This window comes from Aquarana catesbeiana, linkage group LG13, assembly GCF_042186555.1.
Source record: "Aquarana catesbeiana isolate 2022-GZ linkage group LG13, ASM4218655v1, whole genome shotgun sequence".
Taxonomy (NCBI): domain Eukaryota; kingdom Metazoa; phylum Chordata; class Amphibia; order Anura; family Ranidae; genus Aquarana; species Aquarana catesbeiana.
The window spans coordinates 71,015,491-71,041,493 of record NC_133336.1 but is presented as its reverse complement, the minus strand read 5'-3'; the positions used below and the strand labels follow the sequence as shown (position 1 = coordinate 71,041,493).

At 39.1% G+C, this 26,003-nt stretch overlaps 1 protein-coding gene across 4 annotated transcripts in view; it reads left to right on the top strand.

Moving 5' to 3' along the window:
• The window catches only part of SLC35F4 (solute carrier family 35 member F4), a 448,534-nt gene that overhangs the window by 68,228 nt on the left and 354,303 nt on the right, over positions 1–26,003 (top strand). Inside the window, exon 2 of one of the 4 annotated variants that reach the window (XM_073609428.1) lies at positions 7,546–7,586. The exons of the other annotated variants lie outside the window; for them this stretch is intronic. The gene's annotated coding sequence lies outside the window, so the exon portion shown is untranslated. The remainder of the gene's footprint in view (positions 1–7,545; positions 7,587–26,003) is intronic. 4 annotated transcript variants of the gene reach the window in all.

Below are 26,003 nucleotides of genomic sequence, written 5' to 3'. Positions count from 1 at the left end.
CTTTTGCTGGCTAGAATTCTGCCAGCAAAAGTCTGATGGAGCATACACATGGTCGGAATTTCTGACCAAAAGCTCACATCCGACTTTTGCTGGCAGAATTTCTGATCGTGTGTATGGGGCATTAGATATGCTTATCTAGCAATCCAGTGACTATGAACATGTAATTGGCTAATTCAGAACTTTTCAGGTTCCTTTGAGTCCTTTACTAGCCTACTTCCATTTCCCGTTCCCTGTTTCAGAGACTGATTCTAACTATCATTGATACTCTAGACAACTGCAACTTGATCGGTACTGGCTAAAGTTCAATAACAATGTTTTTTTTATTGATGGGTGTGGCACATGCCTCTATAGGTGTGTTGTTTCATTATTGTGTGGATGCCTTTATTTAGACATTATCATTCTGAGTTTTGTTGGAAATGGGACAGGCTGTGAGCTTAGCTAGGAAGAGTAGAATTGGCAAGGAGTCCAGAGTGGAACGTGGTGACAAAGTCAAATACAAAGCTATTCTATAAAAATGGTTGTCAAGAATGATTTTGATGTAATTTTGCAGAATGTTTCAGAATGAAATAACTATGCAATATTCTCCTACATTTTCTATGTGTTCTTCACTTTTTATTGTTCTATACAACTAAATCAGTTTCTGTTGTGTGTGTGTGACGCTCAGGGTCGCTAATAGAAATCATGGCCCCCCTACAGCCTACCTGACAGGGCCCCCTTCAACCCAATCCTAAACCGCATACCTGGCCCCTCCCCAGACCCCACCCTGAAACCATAATCGCATGTAAAAATCGTAGAGGCTGGTTGTACCCAAGTCGATCTATCACTTGAGTACAATCAGCCTGCCCATAGATGGTTTGGATCTTTGCCAGTCTTTGCTAACCCGGGAAGATTCTAACCATCTATGGCTGGTTTAACTGACTAACTGACATCAATAGTGACACTAATACAGTGAACTATAATAATGTACAGTATACACTATATTATTGGCACTGGCTGGGTTAATATCAAAGGGCAAAGAAGGAGTTGACTGTGTGCCTAACAAGTGTAATGTGTGCTGCTTTTACTAGCAGATCTGGCTGTTTTTTTCCCTGATTTGCAGGGAGAAGAAATAGCCAGATTGCTGATCTGTGTATGAAGCCCTGTGTTTGTAAACAAAGGGACTTTATTGCTGTGATTGGCTACAGCTGATCAGCATGTCTCATCCATAAATCATTGGCCAGGACCTGCTGACAAAATCCCGCTGTAGCCAGTGACAGAGTGGGTTAGCAGCAGGTGCATGCATGCGCGTCCCTGACTCGAAACAGGCTGGATGATGTTCATGTATGTGATCCAGTCTGCCCATGTCACCCTGCCCTAGTAAATGTACTGAGGGCAGGAGGCAAGCAGTTAAAGTGAAAAGGTTGGGGGTGGGTTCACACGACAGATCTGATTAGGTCCGCCTGTCCATTTTTCAGGTGGACCTGATCTGATTCTCAATTCACTACTATAGAGAGATTGTTTTAAACTGACTTTTTATACCATTTACACCCGCCTACTTCCAATCTGATAAGCTAAACAAAACGGAAAGTGATCTGTTCCCCTCCATCTAGCGGATCGGATTGGAGGGCAGTCGGGTATATAAACGAAGTCAGTTTGTTTACACCAGCTGCCCTTAGAGCAGAGTGGGCTGTATCCTGGGCTGATGACCTGCCATCTGTCCACTCCGCTCAGCAGGAGATCAGCAGACAGATCCCCCACTGAACAAGCAGATTCCGCCCTAAGAAGCCTTGATAACAAAGAGCAACACAGGTTTTTTAAGATTATCAGCATTATGATAACACACAGGCAGGTGAAGGTGCTCTATCGTGGCTGGCTCTGTCACAGTGTTTTACATGACATGGCTGTTGGGTGCTGACCTTGTTAACTTATGGCCAAAAAGGTTAACAAAATCAGCATCCAACAGCCATGTCATGTAAAACACTGTGACAGAGCCAGCCCTGATAGAGCACCTGCATCTGCTTGTGTGTTATAGATGGTGACATAGTAATGTACATTACCCTGCAGTATATAAAGATATCAATATATCACCCACCCCCAGGCACCCCTGTGCTGCAGCCACAATGAATCTGACTTCCCTCTCCTCCTGGACACTGTTAGATGCCTGTTGCCGCCACCTGCCTCACAGCCTCTCGCTCTCCATCTCTCTTGGGCCGACTCGTGAGCGGGGAGCTGAGCGGAGGAATATCACTCCACCAGGGAAGTAAACAGGCAGCCAAAACAGGAGGCAACCGGGACTTTAAGCAGCCGATACATGCAGAGCAGGAGCGGAATGCACTGCGCATGCACCTGAAAATGGAAAAAAAGTCCCTTCACGCTCACCAACACACATTATCAAAGAGGGGTCCAGGAGATAGTAATAATACAACCCTCTAAGCTAGTAGGAGCAGCTGAGCAGGGGTGTAATTTAGAAAGCCCTTTCTTTTCTGCACTTACTGTCTGCAAGGCTGCCTGGGCCCCCCTGCTGAGCCGAGGAGGCGGGGCCCGGTATAATAGGGCTGGTTGTACTGGTCTATCAGTGGCCCTGGTAATACTCTTAACCATTAAAGGTTTCAAAAAGTCCTTCAAGTGGGATGAGCGTTTGTACTAGGAGCTCCTCTGGTTACAGCAAAGAATTTACTGTCTGGCAAATGCTCCCTTTGTCATTATCAGAGAGGTAGCAGCCTAGGATTAGAACAGGGTCCATCTATACTATATGCTTTGAAGGAAAAATCACTTTATTGTAGGTCCTTTAGAACCAAATTTCACTTTTATCCCTCCAGTGCTATCACACAGTCATCTGTTGAGTGTTTGCAACAGGGGTTCTCCTATGTTCAAGGTGCTGTCACTCAAATTAACTTCTTCTGAGAAAGACAGGTACTTATATTTGTCTATGGATACATTTATTAAAAATGAAATATGCAGGATTAACTCAGAAGGACACATGTTAGTCAGAAGGGGGAAATGTACGGTGGTGATGAGTTGGCAACTTTTCTGTTTACCTCTTACAATTCTATATGAAATGGATACTATTGTTTTCTGATCTTTTTTTTAATTTCAAGTGCACGGTTATAACAAATATTGCGTCATCCAGGATGTTAAGCAGGAGACCTAGAGACTGCCTTTATCTACAGTGAAAAGACAATGACTCACACACACTAATACCCCGTACACACGGTCGGATTTTCAGATGGAAAATGTGTGATAGGACCTTGTTGTCGGAAATTCCGATCGTGTGTAGGCTCCATCACACGTTTTCCATCGGATTTTCCGACACACAAAGTTTGAGAGCTTGCTATAAAATTTTCCGACAACAAAATCCGTTGTCGGAATTTCCGATCGTGTGTACACAAATCCGACGCACAAAGTGCCACGCATGCTCAGAAAAAATAAAGAGATAAAAGCTATTGGCTACTGCCCCGTTTAGAGTCCCGACATACGTGTTTTACGTCACCGCGTTCAGAACGATAGGATTTTCCGACAACTTTGTGTGACCGTGTGTATGCAAGACAAGTTTGAGCCAACATCCGTAGGAAAAAATCCTAGGATTTTGTTGTTGGAATGTCCGATCAATGTCCAACCGTGTGTACGGGGCATAAGCGTTACAAATAATCGAAAACTTTATTATTTACACACATTATAAGAATGCAATCTAGTCTAATATGTAAAACAAAATGTATTGCCTCACAGGTAATACCATCTTGCTTCCTGTGCAATGCAATGGTGTGCCAATGTTTATTCGGGAACCTAACAACTTATTGCTGAAAGTAAAAGTAGGATTCTAATAATCATCTTTCTCTGTGCTGCAGTGGAAACAAAATACACATAAAATACAAACACAAAATGCAGTTCAAGGTTGTAAAGGAAATAGTTACAGTGGGGACGGAAAATATTCAGATCCCCTTAAATTTTTCACTCTTTGTTATATTGCAGCCATTTGCTCAAATTATTTAAGTTCATTTTTTTCCTCATTATTGCACACACAGCACCCCATATTGACAGAAAAACACAGAATTGTTGCCATTTTTGCAGATTTATTAAAAAAGAAAAACTGAAATATCACATGATCCTAAGTATTCAGACCCTTTGCTGAGACACCCATAAATTTAACTCAGGTGCTGTCCATTTCTTCTGATCATTCTTAAGATGGTTCTACACCTTCAGTTGAGTCCAGCTGTGTTTGATTTTACTGATTGGACTTGATTAGGAAAGCCACACACCTGTCTATATAAGACCTTACAGCTCACAGTGCATGTCGGAGCAAATGAGAATCATGAGGTCAAAGGAACTGCCTGAAGAGCTCAGAGACAGAATTGTGGCAAGGCACAGATCTGGCCAAGGTCACAAAAAAATTTCTGCTGCACTTAAGGTTCCTAAGAGCACATTTGCCTCCATAATCCTTAAATGGAACCCTTCCTAGAGCTGGCCATCCGGCCAAACTGAGCTATCGGGGGAGAAGAGCCTTGGTGAGAGAGGTAAAGAAGAACCCAAAGATCGCTGTGGCTGAGCACCAGAGATGCAGTCGGGAGATGGGAGAAAGTTGTAGAAAGTCAACCATCACTGCAGCCCTCCACCAGTCGGGGCTTTATGGCAGAGTGGCCCAACGAAGCCTCTCCTCATTGCAAGACACATGAAAGCCCGCATGGAGTTTGCTAAAAAAACACCTGAAGGACTCCAAGATGGTGAGAAATAAGATTCTCTGGTCTGATGAGACCAAGATAGAACTTTTTTGTCTTAATTCTAAGCGGTATGTGTGGAGAAAACCAGGCACTGCTCATCACCTGTCCAATACAGTCCCAACAGTGAAGCATGGTGGTGGCAGCATCATGCTGTGGGGGTGTTTTTCAGCTGCAGGGACAGGACGACTGGTTGTAATTGAGGGAAAGATGAATGCGGCCAAGTACAGGGATATCCTGGATAAAAACCTTCTCCAGAGTGCTCAGGACCTCAGACCATGCCGAAGGTTTACCTTCCAACAAGATAATGACCCTGAGCACACAGCTAAAATAACGAAGGAGTGGCTTCACAACAACTCAGTGACTGTTCTTGAATGGCCCAGCCAGAGCCCTGACATAAACCCAATAGTCTGCAAGGAGGAATGGCAGAGGATCCCCAAATCCAGGTGTGAAAAACTTGTTGCATCTTTCCCAAAAAGACTCATGGCTGTATTAGATCAAAAGGGTGCTTCTACTAAATACTGAGCAAAGGGTCTGAATACTTAGGACCATGTGATATTTCAGTTTTTCTTTTTTAATAAATGTGCAAAAATGTCAACAATTCTGTGTTTTTCTGTCAATATGGGGTGCTGTGTGTACATTAATGAGGAAAAAAATGAACTTAAATGATTTTAGCAAATGGCTGCAATATAACAAAGAGTAAAAAATTTAAGGGGGTCTGAATACTTTCTGTCCCTACTGTACTTCAGTATCAGTGACCCAGTTAAAGCAGGAATTCTGAGTACCTCTATTGTCGACCCTTGATCGGTTCAGTAGCAGCCTCCCAAAAGGAATTTATCCTTTGGCTGTAGGGTAGTAGTCATAGGTACCTGTAAAGATCTGAGCAATGACGCAATGTCCATCCGGCAGCAGTTTCCTCTTAACTCTCCTGGACATTCCTTTACATAGCAGACTCCTCTAGATAGCCACCTTCCTTTTCGCGAGGCCCTAACTCAGGCCAGCTTAGGTTCGTTGAACTTTGGCTCTGGCTTCCCCTTCAAGGCAAAGGCCTCAGAAAGCCAAGCTAGACCTTTCTGGAGCTACCCCTTCCCAGGGAGTAGGCCTGAGAGGGAAAGGGACCTCTGGACTTACATCCTCCCTAAGATAAGCCTAGGAAGCAAAGACTGGACAATTCATACAAAGAAAAGACCTTTCCAGGATGTCTCTAAATTATTTATTCTCTTCCTAATCCCAGCTCTCTAGCACAAAGTAACAAATGCAAAATAAATATACATAACCCAAAATGTGTAACTTCTCACTCTAACTACTGGAAAGCACCAACAGCAGAAGGCAAAAGCACTGTCCCAGGCTTACGTAAAATGTAACAAACAGAGACAATGAAGGCAGGGTCCTTATGGCTAGTTGCCAGGCTGTCTTTATTCAAACTTTGACTTCAGTAACAACTGTGCCACTGACATGGGACAGGTGAGATGAACAGGAAACTTACAGCAAAAGTCAGGACTAATTATCTGTACTCTAGCTTTTGGGTCAGTGATCCAGAATGCATTAAAATCACAGTACTATTATGACAGTCAGACAACTGATCTAAGTGGTCTATTTAAGGAAGAGGTCAGCAATGGTGGCCTACATATTTCTCTCATGACATTATTTCTTCAGGGCATTAAAAATAATTTTTTGCAGCAGGATCCTCAAACTAATGTTGTTTTAATGGCTTTACAAAGTCTGGTTAGCTAGAAATATCAACAAACATAGAGTGTTATACAACTGAATGGATGGGCTCTATAGGTTTCACCAGCAGTGAAGTTACACAGGATTTAACAGATAAGTTTGCCTTTTTGGGCAGAATTTCAGTTTTCATAATAAATAGAAGTGTTTTCCAATGCCATTTCTGGCCCAGCCATCCTAATGTGCTTTTCTATCACTTACCTTATCCACAAAAGGTTTAAAATCTTGTCAATTTATTTGTATTTTTAAAAGGATTTTCAGATTCCATCACTTCCTAATCATTCACTTCCTGTAGGTCATCGCCCAGAAGCCTTCACTTCTTTCTTGCATGACAGAAGAGGGTGTGATAGGGTGTTTTCACCACTCTGGATCATCTTTATACAAGTACATTGGAGGGAGTGGATGGGGACACTCAGTTGTCAGGCCATGTTCATATCTCCACTTAGTGAAAACTCAAATTTCTGCATGCATTTGTTTTGGGTGTGAATGGATTCTCATTGTTCTTGTGTAAATGCAGCAATTTCACTTTCAGACCTCATTTACACCTAGAGTAGTGGGAGTGCATGTTTTGTGGCTCATTTTTCCAGTGACACACATTGGGCAGTCCATTGACTTCAATCGACTGCGCTACACGTGGCAAAGTAGCTCATTGACATTTTTGCGTGGTGCCAGTTGCGCGTTTTTACTGCATTTGTCACCCATTTTTTCATGTGGCAAAATGTGTGTTTACTTCTGTGTTTGGTGTGCTGTTAACAATTAATGACACTGCAAGTGCAACTAGGTAATTTTTGGTGTATACATGTGGCCATACACTATACAATCTGATTGTACAATTTCTGTACAATCTCATTTAGATTTACCAAAACTATCTATCCAATCACTCTATAACCAATCAGGCAGGCCCTTACACTACATCAGGGGTTCCCCGTGGGCTGCATGTGGCCCCAGGGAGTTTAGTATGCAGCCTGAGCCCATCTGAAGAGACCCTGGGGAAGCCAGGCAAATGCACGCGTGGAGAAATGCCAGGGGTTGTGAAAACGTAGTTGATGGGTGAAGGTGTGCTAATGAGGTCAGCTGGTAAACTCCATCCTGTGTCTTACTGCTTCCTCTGTCTCTGTCTGTATTCCAGGGAGTCTCTGAAGCTTTCTAAGAAATTTAGCGAGGGCTGAGGTAAGGCCTTGTTCTCAATATCAAAGAAAACTTGTATTTTTCTACAACCGAGGTACATTAATGGTATATTGGTACATAGGGGTGCTCAAAATTAGAAAAAAAAGGTGAACTAAGCCTTTAAGTAGACTGGGCCTCTGTGTATTACTACCCGGAGGAATCCAATTCAAATAGTATGGACAACTGTTTTAGTAAATACCTCTTCCTTTTTCCTGTGAAATTTTACATTGGCCAAAGATGGGTTTACTGTTGTAAACAATATTGATTACATTTTTTCACAATGGTGTAAGCAAACTAACCTAGTCTAAAATTGTTTTGGAAACCATATACCAATTGTCAGGGATTCAACATTAGTTTCCGGGTCCCAACCGCCAAGTATACAACATTAGTTTGAGGGTAACACTGCAAGATGCAGCTATGATTGTTCACAGGAATAATCTTTATTGTTTTGAAGCAAGCATTTCAGTGCTTATTTACCAGTGCTATAGAACATTTATATTAAGTAATTTTATTGCACTACTAAATAATAAATACAATGCACAGTTTTATATAAAGAATGCTATTTATAGCAAGGCTGCATGTGCTCACATTTTTATTACTATTTATGAAAATATGTATTATTTATTGTAATATTACATTTGTCTCCTAAGACCCTTAGTCCTCATTAACTGGAAACAAAAGGAAGTTTCATACTGTAGTCTACAGAAAAGCAGGTGCATGCTGAAATAATCCATAGCAATCAATTAGAAATTATCTTTCTTATTCTCTCTTTTGTCTGATCAACCTAAACGTTTTAAGAATTACTACCAGATTGGTTGATACAGGAAACTGCATAATGATTATTTGTGACCAATTCTGTTATCCTTTTTATGACCAGAGTTATTGTCTCCTTTGTAATCGGGGTGCTTGTGGACCGGAGGCTTTATCATAAGTGGTTAGACTAGTCTGGATACTGTTCATGATAAACAAATGACCTTATTCCACTTCATGTATGCATTTCAGTGATGGCTGCATGACATTTCTCAGCACTGGTTTCCTGATGGTAAGAGCAGTAGTCCATTCCAGTATAATATGTTTTGAAAAAGGTCATTTATACTCTCCATCAGAAGTCCATGTTAAAGGGTAAAAACCTAGTTGCTATATTGGGGACAAGGGAGAGAGTGTTGTCACCCTATAACAGGAAGTGCCTGAACAATAAACTTTGTGGCAGGATCACCAGGTATTTTTGTGCCATCAAAATGGTGTGGGTCCAGATTATCTTTAACAGAACAGTATATTGCACTTTGTTGAAATTAATGTAAACAGAAACTGATAGGGTTAATATAAATAAAGATCCGTCTAAAAACGGGTGTCAGCAGCCAACACAGTTATACAGTACATACACTATGAAGGCACGTTTCTATGTTTTTCTGAGATAGGGAGCAATTTCTGAGATACCTCAAAGTTTTAGAAAGTTATTGTGCAATTATAACTTTTGATGCTTTTGGAAACTGGCTATTGCTTTAAATTAACTCATAAATGGCCTGAAGGATGCAAGAAATGCTTAAATCAGTTGTTCTGCTTACAAATGGGCATAAAGGATGGCTTTATGTAAGAAATGAGGAATGATCTAAAAGACAGATGCATGACACAAAATAATTATCAGCTACCTAGAGATGGGAAAGGCCAGGAAAAAATGGAAACATTGGGAAAAAATAGGAGTGTAGAATATGTTTTTACAATGATAAACAATATATCTATAACTGCGTATTCAAACTATATAACATGAAGATTTTAATGAAAGATTTCTGGGGCTTTATGTAAAGTCTTAAATTATTGTAAGTGCTCTCAGCTGAAGACCTTTAAATCTTGGAATACAATTCAAGTAATCACATTAATCATATACACTGTGTATCTGATTAATAAAGTGCACAATAAAATAAGCCATCAAAAATGTCCATAATCCCGACCATTCCTTCCCTCTCCTCCCCTTCCTCTAATCTCTCTTCACCTCTTCGGTGCCTACCACTCTCCTTGCTCTTTCTTTTCTACTTTCCATTCTTCTTATGGTTATATCAATGGTAATATTAGATACAGATAGCAAAACGTCATTCAGATCTCGATTCTGTACAAGTTTGCAGTTGTACTTTCCATGCGAATGTATAAGTCTTTGGATATTGCTTTTGCTTTCTTTTTGTTGTTTAGTTTTCTAGTTGTAAAGGAAACAGTTATACAGAGTCCGCAGCCATCTCTGCGAATATAAAGTCCCCGGACTTTTGGTTTACGATATATCCCCGAAATCTGATGTATCTTTGATGACACATGGGAAAAATATGTATAAATCTCATTGTCAAATGTTGCACAAATATTGCCTGTTGAACTTTATGCCTTCTTTCTAATAAAACATTTTTGAACAGAAAAATGTCCATAATAATCATATGTGAACAAATCTTCTTGTGTATGCTCCAACACCGTGAAAATAAAGTGCACAACGTGCTTCAGTAAACTTGCTAAAACTTGCTAAAAGTGCTTCACCCGAAGTGATAACAAAATGCGCTCACCAGATCGCCTTGGCCACACAGTGACCTCAAAGCATGACTAATGGGAAGGACTCCTTAATTCAATGCTGTAGCTCCTTCATGCATCCCATTCCAATCAAGCAATCATATATGGAGAAAGCTGGATCCCAATCCACTTTGCAGGTATACAAATGTAGGTGTCTTCACCTTATAACATCTCTCCACTGCATATATCAACTTGCATAAAGTATGTCTGTGAAATAGCTCAACAAAGAGCCACAGAAGGCAGGATATCATGTAATACAGCTTTATGTTTTTTTGCTTAGCAGATTGTTTGTGATTTCATGCTGGACTATGTAAGTGCTCTTTTTTAAGCAATGAAACATAAAGCTGTATTACACTATATCCTGCCTTCTGTGGCTCTTTGTTGGGGAGCTATTTCACAGACATACTTGATGCAAGTTGATATATGCAGTGGAGAGATGTTATACATACATTTATAGCCTTTCCTCTCCTACTGCTCAGATTACACCATAACACCAGGCTGGCTTTTCATCATGGAGACCCATATCTCTCTTCTCACTGGATCATCCTTTATCTTTCATATACATTTTCATGAAAGATGATGTAATTACTAGAATTTAAGTAAATGCAGAGGTAATTGAATTTTAAGAAGCTTTATTAGCAACTGAGCAGTAGGGTTCAGCAGAGAAGCATAACAATTCCATAGAGATGTACAGAGAGAACCTGCACTTACATATCACCACCATAGGCTCAATCCAAAGGTGGAAGTCTGCACAGATTTACTGGAGTTGGGCCTATCAATCAGGGTAAAATATAGCAGTTCTATATTCTCTCCTATGGTTAACCTTACTGTATGTAGCAGTCCCCTTTACTGTAACTTGCCTGTCTACAAAGTACTGATTGGCAGATGAAGTCTACAGCACACATGAGTCTGCTCACAAACAATTCCAACAGTTCATAACAGGCTACAGAGCAGCTCCAGAAAACTCTAGGATTACTCTGTATTTTCACAGCTCAAAGAAACTCCTCTGCTTTTACCCATGGACACATTTCTTGCAAGGGCACGTTCACAATTGTACATGGGTGTTTTTCAATATTGACTGGATTTGAAAAGCCTTCCTGCCTGCAGCAGTTTTATTTTGCCTGTAAACTTGCAGTAAGCATGGCAAATACACAAAGAAATACGTTAAGGGGATATTAAACACAAAAGCAAAGATTTATTATATTACAGCTTACCATTTCCTAGGTGTGATGTCTGCATTTATTTTCATTTTAAGGCTTTTTTTCTTCCATTTTCATGTGGTGATCCAGCCAGTAAGTATGTCATTTTTCAAAAGAACAAGCTCTCCAGCAGAATGTATCAGTTACATAGATGAGACAAACCATTTAACAGCATCAGGGGTGCCTATATGATCAGCCTTTATTTATTTTTGTAGACTTTTTCCCCCAAAAAGAAAAAAAAAAACTTTGTTGTAACTGCTTATAATGTATTAGCTGGAGTTTGGCTTCAATTTGTTAGCGTTAGTTTAAATTTGCTGATCTGCTTTTTCTGGTCCTTGGAAATCTCCCAACAAGAACACGGATGGCAATAAAAACCTGATAAAGGCTATAACACTTTTCATTTCCATCCAAACAACATAAAACTTTTTTTTTATGGAGTTGAGCTTTAATGTAATTGTGTTCTATATTGAGAAAATAATGTAGCTGTAATTGTGCATTAATATTTTTTATGATATGTAATATCAGTTGGTTTATACATAATAAATTGTGCGCCCAGAATGAAGGGGAGCCTTATAATCCCATTGATAATATTCATGGAAATAACACAGCCCACCTTGCTTGTTCTCTCAAGTCAGTATGCATTTGGAAATTGCTGTTGCTATGAATGTATTTATATCCCAGATTCCCTGCTAGTTATATTGATCATTATAAAAAACACCACTGCTGTCTTAAATGAATTAACATATTTTAATTTGTTGTTTGGTATAAATAAAAATGTTTAGTAATGTACAATTTACAACATAGGGGGCCAATTCACTGAAGTATAACACAAAGCTGATAATTTTTTCATTTTTTTTTCAGTCTAAAAAAAGCATATACAATAGTTATCCTAGGGCAGCAGAAGGTAAAATCCTGTTTGTTTACATAATAAATAATTACATTTATAAAGAACAACCATCTAAAGCCTAGTTCACACTAGTATTTTTTTTTTTTCGTTCAACCCAGCAGGGCTTAACATAAAAAGAAAAACCTGACAGCGCAGGAGGAACCGCTGTACTAACTAACCACCGTTAGTACAGCTATTTCCCTTTCTGTGCTATTGTGTTCTGACAAGAGGACAGCTCCCCCACCAGAACACTCCGGTCAGCATTTGGCTGAGAGCGCTGATAGGGAGCCAATCGGCAGACCTTTTTTGGCCATGCCCTCTTGCTGGCTTCTGTCGGACTGACTGCAGTACACACGGGCTGAATGTTGCCTGGTTTCTATTGAACAGGCCTATACTGCCTGACATTTGGTCCATGTGTACTAGGCTTAAGGGGTGTTAGACAGAATAGGAAGTAAGGAAAATCTCTTCAACAAAGACAAAGTTTGTTATAAAAACAAAATAGATCAGGGAGTTTATTGCCATCTTTATCCCAGCAGTGCACACATTCTTTCTTCAGATGATGGCTGTCAGACGGAACTGAGAAATTTCCCCAAAAGGAACACAGACAGCAAGGATAACCCACTATGATGAGCACAAAGATTTTGCCAAAATTGATTTTGCTTCAAATGTCTCATTTTGTCTTTTCAGAAATGTTAAATTAGCCCCAAATGTCACCATGTGGACTGCTTAGGTAAAATTTCCTTAAATAAGTGATTAATCACCAATGTGATTCCTTGGCTTTATTAATAAACAGGGCCATGCCACTGCCAACTGCCACTCTTTTTCTTTCTAGTCTTGTGAAGACAGGTACCCAGTTAAAAAATACATTTTTAATATTGTTTTTTTAATTCTATAAATATCCTTTACCGGTTTTGACCATTTGTATGGAAGGTTAGGATGCCTCTGTTCCTTAATATCAAATGCTATGTTACCAGCTAACAAGAGGCCCTTTGTTGAGAACATGAACAGTTTCAGGATGGCTGAAAGGAGCTTTCCTAACCTTCCGAAGTCCTTTAATGCCAAAATGCAGCCTTAAAAAACACCTTAGTTAATTCTTCTACATTGACTCCAATGCAACGAATTTTACCAACATTTTAGTAAAGCAAAGATTCTCAACTTTACTCATCCTTGTTCTCCGCTCAGTCCAAAACTAAAGAATTTGGGCTAGATCTGGGCTTTAGCAAAGTTTGGGGTTCTTGGTGTGGAAATTTAAACTATATTGAACTAACCCTTGATAGTACCCAGACGTTCTTTAGCTCCAGTTAAGTAAATGGGCAGGAATAATTTTCTGGTGTGGTATTGGTGCTATCTATATGCACAGTGGGGTTGCTTTACTAAAACTAAAGAGTTCAGAATCTGGTGCAGCCGTGCATGGTAGCCAATCAGCTTCTAACTTCAGCTTGTTCAATTACATTTTTTCAAAAATAAAATCTGATTTAAAAAAAAAAAGGGCTTCACCAATGTTGTAGTAATGATACAACATAATTTTAACAACTTCGACTTTACCTGCTGATTAAAATATACAAAATACAAATACAAAATGTCATGTCCTTTTTCACCTTGAGGGTCTTTTCTCTGTTTAGTTATTACTTACTGTTTACTTCTACAGTATTTTATTTTCATACAATATAATATACTCATAGTGTACACTTTACTAAAAAAAAAAAATGTAAAATGAAAAGGTTTACATTAGCGCAAACTGTTTATTCACTGAGGGAAGGATCAAAGAACAACTAACTGTGAGCAGAAGCAACCAATCAAAATTCCAGTTTTACTGGTATGAAACTATTATCTAGAAAGCTGATTGGTTACCGGGAGTTAATGTACTGCACAAATTTTCTTTATACTGTTCCGTTTGATAAGCATGCATGTGCCAGTTTTTTTCTTGCATCGTGGTATTTCTTATGCTCCATTTTATTTATCAGCTCCACCAGCTGATATGTACACCAGATGTCAGACTCTTCTGCATCCTTGGTTAAGGCACATAGGCTGTAGGGGATCGTTTTTTTTAGAACTTAAAATAACTGTACTAGAACCATGTTATCTTCTCAAAATTTAGATGTTAAACTGTCACTGCTGACAGAACTAGGGTAAATTCAGTAAAATGGGAATGTCAAATCTTTTAGCTGCACAGGCTGACTTTCCTGAAGAATGCAAAAAAAAAAAATAGAGGGGCTTTTCAGTGCCAACATGCAGTGGAAATATTTTCAGCCTCTCACACCCTGCTGGGAGCAATATTTCTCAGATCAATCCTACATGTGCCTTGTGATGTACAAATACACAGTTCTATAATTAGCTAACGTCATTTATAAAAATTGCATAGTATTTATATGAAGGTATGCACAGATAAAACATGTTTGTAGCCTGATCTAGACTACATTTTTCCATTAGTGACTATGGTGTACTAATTTTATTTTGCATTATTTATTTGCACGGTGCCATCGTATTCCACAACACTTTACAAAAAACATTTAACAAGTTCCCAGGGAAGCTTACAGCTTGGTGTCTCAAACGCAGTTAAATAGATATATACTGTTTGTGACTAGCTTGAAGTTAGCTCACTGAACTACTTTTAAAGTGGGCTTGAAAAGTGAATATATTCTTTGTAAGCGGGAACATCTAGAAATGTTAATGCTGCCTAAGGCTTGCCATACATGAGTAATTTTTTTTCTCGTTCAACCAGCAGGCTGAACAAAAGAAAATTACTTTATTCTCCCATCCAAACACACTATGTGGCTAGGGGAATCTCTCCCGCTAAGTTATTGTATTCTGACAGTGTATATATCCACTTGTGTGCAACCAGCCTGCCCATACATGGATCAAAATTTGGCCAGTCCTTGTAGAAACGGCCACATTTTGATCCATGTTTGGCCAGTTTAAGCATTCCCCTGTACCTTTTATTTTGAATTCCTGCAGAAAAGTAGTGTTCCTAAGCCTTGATCCGTGTAGCTCTAAATATTCAGTGAAAAATCATCAACAACACTGCTTCATATGACTACTAGTCTCTTGAGATTTGGAGTTAGATTTGGTGACGTCACTACTGCGTTGCTCATTGTTCTTCTTGCTGGAGAGAAAGCTGTACCAGAGGACATGCAGGGTGAGCATCTCCCTGCTTTCATCCACTCTCCAGCTAAATATTGATCCATTTCTCCTGTGAGACATCTCCTTACTCCACAAGTCATCAGATCACCTGCCTTGGTGGGGGGGGGGTCATCTCTGACATCAGGGAGAAAAGTTCTACTCCTTAACCAAGATGCCACCCTTTATACAGAGACACAGTGGAGAACAAGGCATGGTACAGCCTATAAGTATTACTGATGACTAGTATGGTGTCCTATGCTTGACTTTTTTTATGGGCACAGTTCCATAGTTCATGTAATTTCCTTAGGTTCTGTTTAACTGAATTGGATAGCGGAAAAGGACCAGTGCATTCTGCAACTGGATACCATCATTTATTAGTCCATTCTCTCTCAACAGTACTGTAAGTACATAAATGCCAGCGCTTCACTAGGCTTACATATACAGTATTTTATATGGCAGGGCTACATTTTACACTCAGTCTGCCCCAAAGGTTGCCAAAGCACAATGAGGTTGATTCACTAGCAAGGGAGAGTGCAAAATCTGGTGCAGCTCTGCATAGAAACAAATCAGCTTCCAGGTTTTAGGTTAGAAGCTGAATGGCTACCATACACAGCTGGACCAGATTTTGCACTCTCCAGTTTTAGTAAATCAACCCCAGTTTCATAGTGAAATATTGGGTGCCAAGTAAAGACCTCACCTAGATCTGATGGTCATATTTAAGCAGTGTTAATTGTTGCGCCTAGGCATGTCCCCCATAAAGTCGCACACAACCACAGATACTCTTCAACACAGAAGCTCCTTTGGCATTTACCAGAGTTTTCAGACTTCCAGTCCTCCAGGCCTACTGCCCTCATTAATCAAAATGCTATTAAATGAAGACAGCAGTTATTTGCTGCATATTTTTTTAAGAAGTCCATATAAAATTCATGTTACCTAATAACGGCTTTGCTATGAGTTCCAAACTATATGATTCTGTATTCCCCTCTGTAAATTTGTTTTTACCTGTAATCCGTTAACTCAAATTCTGATATACTGGGAAACCGTATAGTTGGCATTGCATCTCTATAATATTCCCTGGGTGCAGAATGTACTGGGTGGAGAGCTATTATAGAAAGTGTACTGAATGTGTGTACATGAGATTTGAATTACTTTGGTTTGCATCATTCAGAGATCATTAATCAGTACTGTCATGAGAATAACACAGAATGTTAATGTTGTGCATTTTGTGCAATGGAACATAGGACATAGATACAATTAAAGCTGTACTCGAGGTGGATACAGTATATAAGGCGTACATTATTGCAGTCTGTAATTATCAATATATCATTAAAGCTGTGCAAGATGCAAGTGGTGTATTTTTGAATTGGTGTCAGGCTCTTACAAACAGTGTAAAGAAAAAAAAAACCCTTTGCTGCACTACTCCTGAGTGCACATTCAGCTCACCACTAAGAAGTGTTAAAGTGGTTGTAAACCTGCAAGGCAATGGGAAAATGGGCTAGTATCCATCGCATACTGGCACATTATGAAATACTTACCTTGGAATGAAGCCCTCCAGCGCTGTAAAGTCACCGCTGAGAGGGTGGACCTTCATAGCGCATGCGCCAGTGATTTCACTGGCTGCATGCAGGGTGAATATCTCCTAAATGGTGCATGTTTAGGAGATATTAATTTTACCTACAGGTAAGCCTTATTATAGGCTTATCTGTAGGTAAAAAATTACCAAGCAGTGTTTACAACCACTTTAAAATAGTGGATGATTGCCCTTCTGGCAAAGTTAAAAATTCTCTTTCATTCGTATAATTCCAAAAAAGTAGGTACACAAATGGCGCCTGAGAACTGTTAGAGATCTCTAAGTTTTCCTTTGTGTGTATGCTTTTATTTATTTTTTATAAATAAAGGAGTCATTTAAAGTGTTTTCTAAGTGACTAGCCTCAGGTGATAAAAAGAGATGAAGCATATCCTCCTACATAAGTTGTACCTGTTTATCTGCAGCCCTCTCTCCTCTATAGCCTTCTAAAACACACAGATCAAAGGCTTTTTCCAGCTCCAGATGGCAGGGGTGGGGATCAGATGTCACACACTGCATATCACAGAACACAGAGCTGAATGTAATCGGAAACCTTAGTGGAGGGAATGGACACAAACCTGCACATCTGAGGCTGTCAGTCACATGAGCTAGAGGTACACCATCTCCCAAGGATGCTTAGCTTGGAGTTAGATGGTCAGAGGAGATCAGAGAGGAATGACACTTGGTGCTTTCGATTGTGGCCAGTATACACTTAAGAGGAATATGCTTTGTTCATGTTTCATTTCAGAGGTTTACAACCACTTTAAACTTTACTGGAAGCATGCTCATTCACTATTTTAATCTTGATATCAGGTTCTTGTAGTCATCTGTCCAGTCTGTGTCCAGTCTGTGACCCCTGTGGTGGGATGACTACTTCACAACATAACAGAACCAGAACTTGCAGCAGACTTGCAGAATTTTTGCAAAGAAAGTTGATCTGGAGGCATGCAATGTGGACTTAGGTTAAAGCAAAATTAAACTCCAAACTTACTCGGCAAGTGACCCTCTCCAGAGCTGCACTGTCAGTGCTCCAGCTGTTCAGGAGCACTCCTATCGTCTCCAGGTCTTCCCTCTGGGTTTGAACTGTTTGACTGCTTGATTGGCCAGGCTGCAATGACAGTCACATCATCACTTTGATGCCATAAATGTACACTGAGTTGCAGTTGCAGACATGCAACGCTGTACCCAAATAAAATCTTTTTGTGCTGCAAACAAAAAAATTTGAAAATATCTAATTTCTTCATCAGTTTAGGCCAATGTGTATTCTGCTACATATTTTTGGTAAAAAAAATCCCAAGAAGCATATATTGATTGGCTTGCACAAAAGTTATAGCGTCTACATACGGTGGGATATTTTTATGAAACTTTAAAAAAAAAAATGTTTTACTAGTAATGGTGGCGATCAGTGACTTATAGTGGGGCTGCGATATTGCGGCGGACAAATCGGACACCTAACTGACACTTTTGACACTTTTTGGGATCAGTGACACTAATACAGCGATCAGTGCTAAAATATATGCACTGTAACAATGACCCTAGCAGGGAAGGGGTTAACATCAGGGGAGAACAAAGGGTTAACTGTGTTCCCTGGGAGTGCTTGCTAACTGTGTGGGGTGGTTGCACTGTGGGAAAGCAGAGATCTGTGATTCTGATTAGCAGAAACACAAGATCTCTGCCTGCCGCATGCGCGCCCCAGACCTGGAAGTGCCAGATCACGTACCTAGTACGTGATCTAGTGCAGAGCGGCCACCCTACCGTAGTATATCTGCGTGGGGCGGTTGTGAAGAGGTTAATTTACATTGTTACCTCTCTTTCTGTACATGGATGATAGCACTGTATATACCTTAATTAAAAAAAAAAAATCTAAATACCTTTTTCCTAATTTATATATGGCTGTCACCTGACCCCGATCTTTTCCCACTTTCTTTCTGACTGCAGGGAAACATGTGCAGGAGGAGCTTCTAGTCCTCTGGTGCTGGCCGCATATTCAAAATAAAAAGAAGTTACCTTTGGGATACAGAGTAAAAATAAATAATTATTATCAATAAAATGTTTTAAATTGTCATATACTGTATATTTGAAATCAAATCTTTATTATTATTTTTTGGCAATAAATTGCTGTGGGTGGATTTCTGCCAGTCACAGACTGTGTCACGTCCCTCCAGCTTATGTCTTAGAATAAGAGGGAGGTGAAGCATCCATTAATCTACATGTAATATCCCACCTCCATTGTGTTTATTAGTGGGCATGGAGGAGGAGGGAGGGAGCGAACTGTCATTTACACACCTATATAGTGTGACTCTATAGCCAAACGGTCTGCTCAGATGTGATAAGGAGGAAAGGCTCGGCATAGAAATTCACTGAAAACTGAGCATGTGCAGCGTTGCCTCGACAGTTGCAAAATCGCTAGCTGAATTGGGAACATGGACAGAAGGTGGAGATGGAGAGCAGCAGGATCAACCAGGTTTTTTGCAGAATACAGAAAACGAATCTCATAGTGACTGAGTGAGTATGAACAGCATGTAATACACCATTTATTGATAGTTTTTTTATGATGTGGGTTTAGTGACACTTTCATTTCAGTGCAGAAAAGTCAGATCTCCAGGCTGGCTGTTCTGTAAATTTCAAGACATTTTAATAGAATATTTAGCTGTTTTCTTGGGTTTCAGCTATAAGTCTGCTGGATATGTGAAAACTGACTATTCAATATTTGTAGTAAAATTTATGTATCAGCTATTCTGGGAAAGCTGAACACTATCTCTGGTGAATATTTAATAACTACCATAGTAATTGTACAATCCTTGCTCTAATAGGCAGAATAATCATGTAACAAGAGAGGGAAAGGCATTTATGCAATTTTTATAACACACCCAGCTATTAAACACTTATGCTGCATACACACGGTCAGAATTTCCAGCAAAAAAGTGTGATGGGGGCTTTTGGTCGGATATTCCGACCGTGTGTATGCTCCATGCAACTTTTTCTGTCTGAATTTCCACCAGCAAAAGATTGAGAGCTGGTTCTCTATTTTTCCGACGGAAAAAGTTCTTGACGGAAATTCCGTTCGTCTGTATTCAATTCCGACGCGCAAAAAAAACACGCATGCTTGGAAACAATTCGACGCATGCTCAGAAGCATTGAACTTCATTTTCTCGGCTCATCGTAGTGTTGTATGTCACCGCATTCTTGACGGCCTAAAGTTCAGAGAACTTTTGTGTGACCGTGTGTATGCAAGCCAAGCTTGAGCGGAATTACATCGGAAAAACCATCCAAGATTTTTCCGATGGAAAATTAGCTCGCGTGTATGGGGCATTACAGAGTGATACAGCGTTCTAGGATAGAATATGGACTATATATTTGTTTCATTGTTTTCTCCTATTATCCCGTTCTACAACCTCCACTGCCTTGAAAATTATGCTGTCCGGGGGGCAGGAGGCGGAGCCTAGCAGAGCAGACATGCATTGTTAGAGCTCCACACTGCTGAGGAGAGAAGAGAAGGACAAAGCGGAGCCTGCAGGCTCAAAAGGTATCCATTTGAACCTTTTTGCCCCAGGGAACAAACTGTGAAAGTTTGGGCAGGAAATATGGTACTGGGAGGAAACCGTGGCAGAAATAAAAATCACCTCACAAAGAGCTCACAGGCACTCACTGCAGCTGAAGCAGCTCCAGTCACCTCACAAGATACAGCATCAGGGCGCTCTCACAGACAAAAAATGTCACAGCAAGACTCTCCATTTGAGTCAGATACAGAACAAATCCTCTCACAAACTTCTCCACAAGCCTCCTCAGTATCCCCAGTAATATTATTACAATTTGAAAAGACGCTTCATAAGGCTTTAAAACAAACCTCAGACCAAATAACAAACAGCCTAACCAAAGAAATAAGAGAGCTGGGAAACCGCACCGCAGCCTTAGAAATAAAAATGGATGAAATTGAAATTACAACCCAAGAAAATATAACAGAATTGGAACAATTAAAAAAAGAGAATTTAATACTTCAAACTAAGCTTGAAGATTACGAAAATAGAGCCAGACGTTCAAACTTGCGCATAAGGGGAATACCTGAAACTGTGACAGACCTGCAATCTACTATTACTGCTCTATTACAAGAACTAAAGCCAGATATCCCTATTGAACGTTTAGAACTGGACAGAGTACACAGAGCCCTCACAGCCAAAAAGAAAGATGGACCCCCACGTGATATAATCACAAAATTTCATTATTACAGAACGAAAGAACAAATACTAATTGCTGCAAGAGAAAAAAAGGAACTTAATTTTCAAGGACACAATTATCAAATTTTTGCTGACCTATCCCAACTTACTATTACTAAAAGACGATCCATGAAACCCCAACTAATGGAACTGCAACGCCACAACATTATGTATCAATGGGGCTTCCCCTTTTCAGTCAGATTTAACTACCAAGGTACAATTTACAGAAGCAGATCAGCAGATGAACTACAACAAACCCTTTTAAAATTAAATCTGACAGAACCCACAAGCAGCAACACTCCCACACGCAGAAGAATGGCATCATCTTCACCTTCAGGCAGCACCCAGAAAATTCCAGAACAAAATGGGAATCATCATTCTCACAAAAGAGGCCATTATGCCACATCATCCATGGACCAAGAAGATTCAATGGACTGACATCCTAATTCCTGATATCTCTTCATTTATTATACTAAGAGATGGTTCTCTATAAAAAACCTGTATTTATAACTGAATGTAACTGCATTCTGATAGTCACACACTGTGTGGGATCATGTTACATTCCAGTTATATTTCTTATTACTTCTGATTCATATAGCCTTAGAATATATAAGTGAAATAAGGAAATTCTTGTTCAGTTATATATTATCAGGTAATAACAATAGATTTATTACTTTTTAGGACAAATATGTTCAATAATCCAGAAGTAATGGAAGCTTTTTTTTTTTTTTTTTCTTTCTTTTCTTAAAACAAATATATTATTACCTAACTAGTTCCTAGAATTATGTTTTTGTTTATTCTAATCTGAAGCAATACAACCTCAATTTTATGAGTTAACATATCTAAACAGTTACATATGAATAAAATATGTAATTGTTTACTCTAAAAGGGTTAAAATCCCAAAATAATTCAAACTATCTTCATCAATACCAAAGTTATTAACAGTACCTTTCTAACTGAATTATTTAGCCTAGGGCAAGACTAACCATATACAACCACCCGGAATAAATAATTTCAACAAAAACTATATTCTGCACTCCAACTAATGAAACATCATTTTGATGTCTTTTGACATAGCACTTCTCTCCTGTAAGCGGAAGATCCGTGTACCCCCATTAGCCCTCCTCATTCTCCCAACCATATTATGTGGGAGTGTGACGAAGGCACTTATTCCCCTGAGAGAGATATTTATTCTCTTTCACGGGTAAATTGTGATTACTTGCAAAAAATAATTTATACAATGTATCATCTAATCTCATATGTCTTTTGTTTACTCTTTACTCCAGAATTCACTGGTTTCTTTTCTATCTATTCATCTCTTCAGTCCACACAGGTTGATCTGCGCAGTCAGCTCTGCATAACAAAAAGTAAGTCAAAACTATTTGATCTATTGGGAAACAAATATTCCGCGCTTAGGATCAGTGATAACAAGGAACTGCAGCCCCCCAAGCAAAATGGAGACACCGAAGTGAAATCCACATAAACAAAATATTCTAAAGGGGAATGGCGCTGTTCGCAAATATAAAGAACCAACAAATGTGATGCGCAACCAAAAAAATGTTTTTGTTTGTAATAGAAAAAAGAAGAAAGAAGAAAAAAATATATATTTAAAACAGTAAATGTGCAAAGTGCCCCAAAGGTCACTGCAACATGTGTAAGAAAACTCTAACTGAAATAATATAAATTAAACCAATACGTGATGGCATAGGGTGTGAATGGGTGGATCACAACCATAAGTAAAAAATTGTTGCAAAATCGTGCATGGTAAAAAATATCAAAGAAATATATCATAAAAAATGTCATAAAAAGTAATGTCGTTGTTTAGGAAACCCACTGGCGCCTCAGATGACGTCTTGATGACGAAACGCGTAATGCGTGGCCATACGGTACGCACACGTCGCTTCTACGTTTCCTCTGCACTTCCGGTTTTGGTAGCCGAGCTGGTGGAACGCACGCCGTCACCTCGCTACCTATACACCATCCGCTTTTTGTTTTACCAGGAGAGCACTGTCAGCTCCCGTTTTTAAACTTTTATTCTTTTGATAATAAACTTTTATTTCCAAACGGATTTATACTATGAGGATTCCTTGTTTCTCCACACATATTTTGTTCTGGTGGATACTTATGTGAAGGACAACGTGGATCCAGAAGGAGGGGGCTCGCTGAACCTGAGAGGGGGATTTCGGGGCTTCAGGATTCCGGACACAGGATCTACTTTTGCCCTTCACCCCTGCAGGGGTTGGGCTTTCTGGTGAGTGGGGGCACAAGAGGGGGCCTGCCAATCACGGATACACCAAACATCATTGTTCGTTGAGGATAATACACCTGTCAGACATACCTCCATTGGACAATTTATATTGGACAATTTTGATTGCAATACATATGTTAATTTATTTATATTCCGTTTAACATTTTTTTATGTTTTATTTTTTACTTTTTTCACTTTCATAACACATTTTTTCATTCACTATTCACATCAGGAAGAACATTAAGTTCATTTGGGACACTTATACACATTTTGTATGTATTACATATGATATTGGACACTTGAGTGGGTTTCCTAAACAACGACATTACTTTTTATGACATTTTTTATGATATATTTCTTTGATATTTTTTACCATGCACGATTTTGCAACAATTTTTTACTTATGGTTGTGATCCACCCATTCACACCCTATGCCATCACGTATTGGTTTAATTTATATTATTTCAGTTAGAGTTTTCTTACACATGTTGCAGTGACCTTTGGGGCACTTTGCACATTTACTGTTTTAAATATATATTTTTTTCTTCTTTCTTCTTTTTTCTATTACAAACAAAAAAATTTTTTTGGTTGCGCATCACATTTGTTGGTTCTTTATATTTGCGAACAGCGCCATTCCCCTTTAGAATATTTTATTTGATCTATTGCCATGGCACCACTGAATATACTTTCCCTGAATGTTCAGGGAATAAATGTCCCTCAAAAAAGGACCAAAGCCTTCTGTACTTTCCATAACAAGAAGGCTCACATAGTATGCCTCCAAGAAACACACTTCACCAAAGATTCTACTCCAAAATATATTTCTCCTTTTTATCAACAAATTTACACGGCTTCTGCCTGTACCAAGCAAAGGGGAACTCTAATTGCATTTCACCGATCCACACCATTCACCTTATCATCAGAAATTAAAGACCCAGAAGGTAGATACCTGATACTCATGGGTTATATAATGGATACAGCAATCACGGAGATTTCCTACTACGCTCCTAACAAACAACCTACACCATTCCTCTCACATATATTACAAGTGATTAATACACACAAAATAGGAACAGTGATAATGTGTGGGGATTCGAACCAGGTCCTCCTCCCATTTCTAGATAAATCACCTTTTACACCATCCAAAATAACCTCTAGATTACCTTTTTCTCAACTTCTTTCCAAATACAATCTGGTAGATTCATGGAGAGAAAGTAACCCAATGAAAAAGAAATTCACTTATTTCTCGCACCCTCATCAAACCTTCACCAGAATAGATCATATTTTTCTAACAATAGGAATGATACCAGAAATTATTGCATCAGATATAATTCCGATTCCGTGGTCTGACCATAATGCAGTATACACTACTATAGCCTCAGTCATACCAAAAGCGCATGACCCAACGTGGTACTTACCGGACATAATGCTCAAACACCCACTACATCAGATGGCCATTGAACAAGCTTTAAAGGAATACATATCAATTAATAATACAACAGACATCTCCCCAATAACACTGTGGGAAGCTCATAAGCCTGTCTTGCGTGGTACAATACAAAGACAAATGGCACTATTTAAACGGGAACGCAAAAATCTAGCAAAAAAACTAGAACTCAATTTTAATGCAGCCTACATATCATTTCAAGATAATCCATCTCAGAGTACAAAATCTCATCTGGAAAAATCTAGATTGGAATACGATCTATTTCTCACTGAGTCAGTTGATAAATCCCTCAAACGCTCCAAACACAATTTCTACATGAATACAAACAAACCAGGTACATATTTGGCTCGGGCATTAAATTCAACTAACAAATCTTTCAAACCAATACGTTTGAAATTATCAAAAAATGTTTACTCTTGTAATCCAGTTAAAATAGTCCATAATTTTCACTCACATCTCGCAACTTTATACAAGACAAACAATGAATTTAATCCTACAGAGGCTGAATCCTTTTTCTCAAAAATAACCTTACCTGAGTTATCTCAGAATCAAAAAAGCAGTTTGGATGAGCCTATAACTATAGATGAAGTTGCTAACGCCATAAAAGACCTAAAACTTAACAAAAGACCAGGCCCAGACGGCTACTCGGCTTTATACTATAAAACATTCTCAGAAATACTCTCTCCCATTCTCACTGAAACTTTTAACAAACTTCTAGATGGACATTCTTTTCGGCAAGAAACACTAATGGCAATTGTTTGTATGATCCCAAAACCCCTTTCTGATGATACTTCCTGTGTGAATTATCGGCCTATCTCTCTGTTAAACCTCGATATTAAATTATTAGCAAAAATAATAGCAAAACGCCTCAATAGCATTATAGGAAAATTAATACATAGAGATCAAGTAGGCTTCATGCCAAATAGACAGGCAGGCGATAATATACGCAGGGCAGTGTTATTGGCACATATTGCTAAAAAACGGAAAATCCCTTTATGTTTTCTATCTCTCGATATTAAGAGGGCATTTGACACAGTATCCTGGCAATATATGCAATATTCATTACAAAAATGGGGTTTTGGACCCCACTTTTTAACATGGATCAAAGCATTATATAATAAACCCAAAGCCTATATAAAATATGCTGGATACAAATCTGAAGCCTTTAATATCGAAAAAGGTACCCGACAGGGTTGCC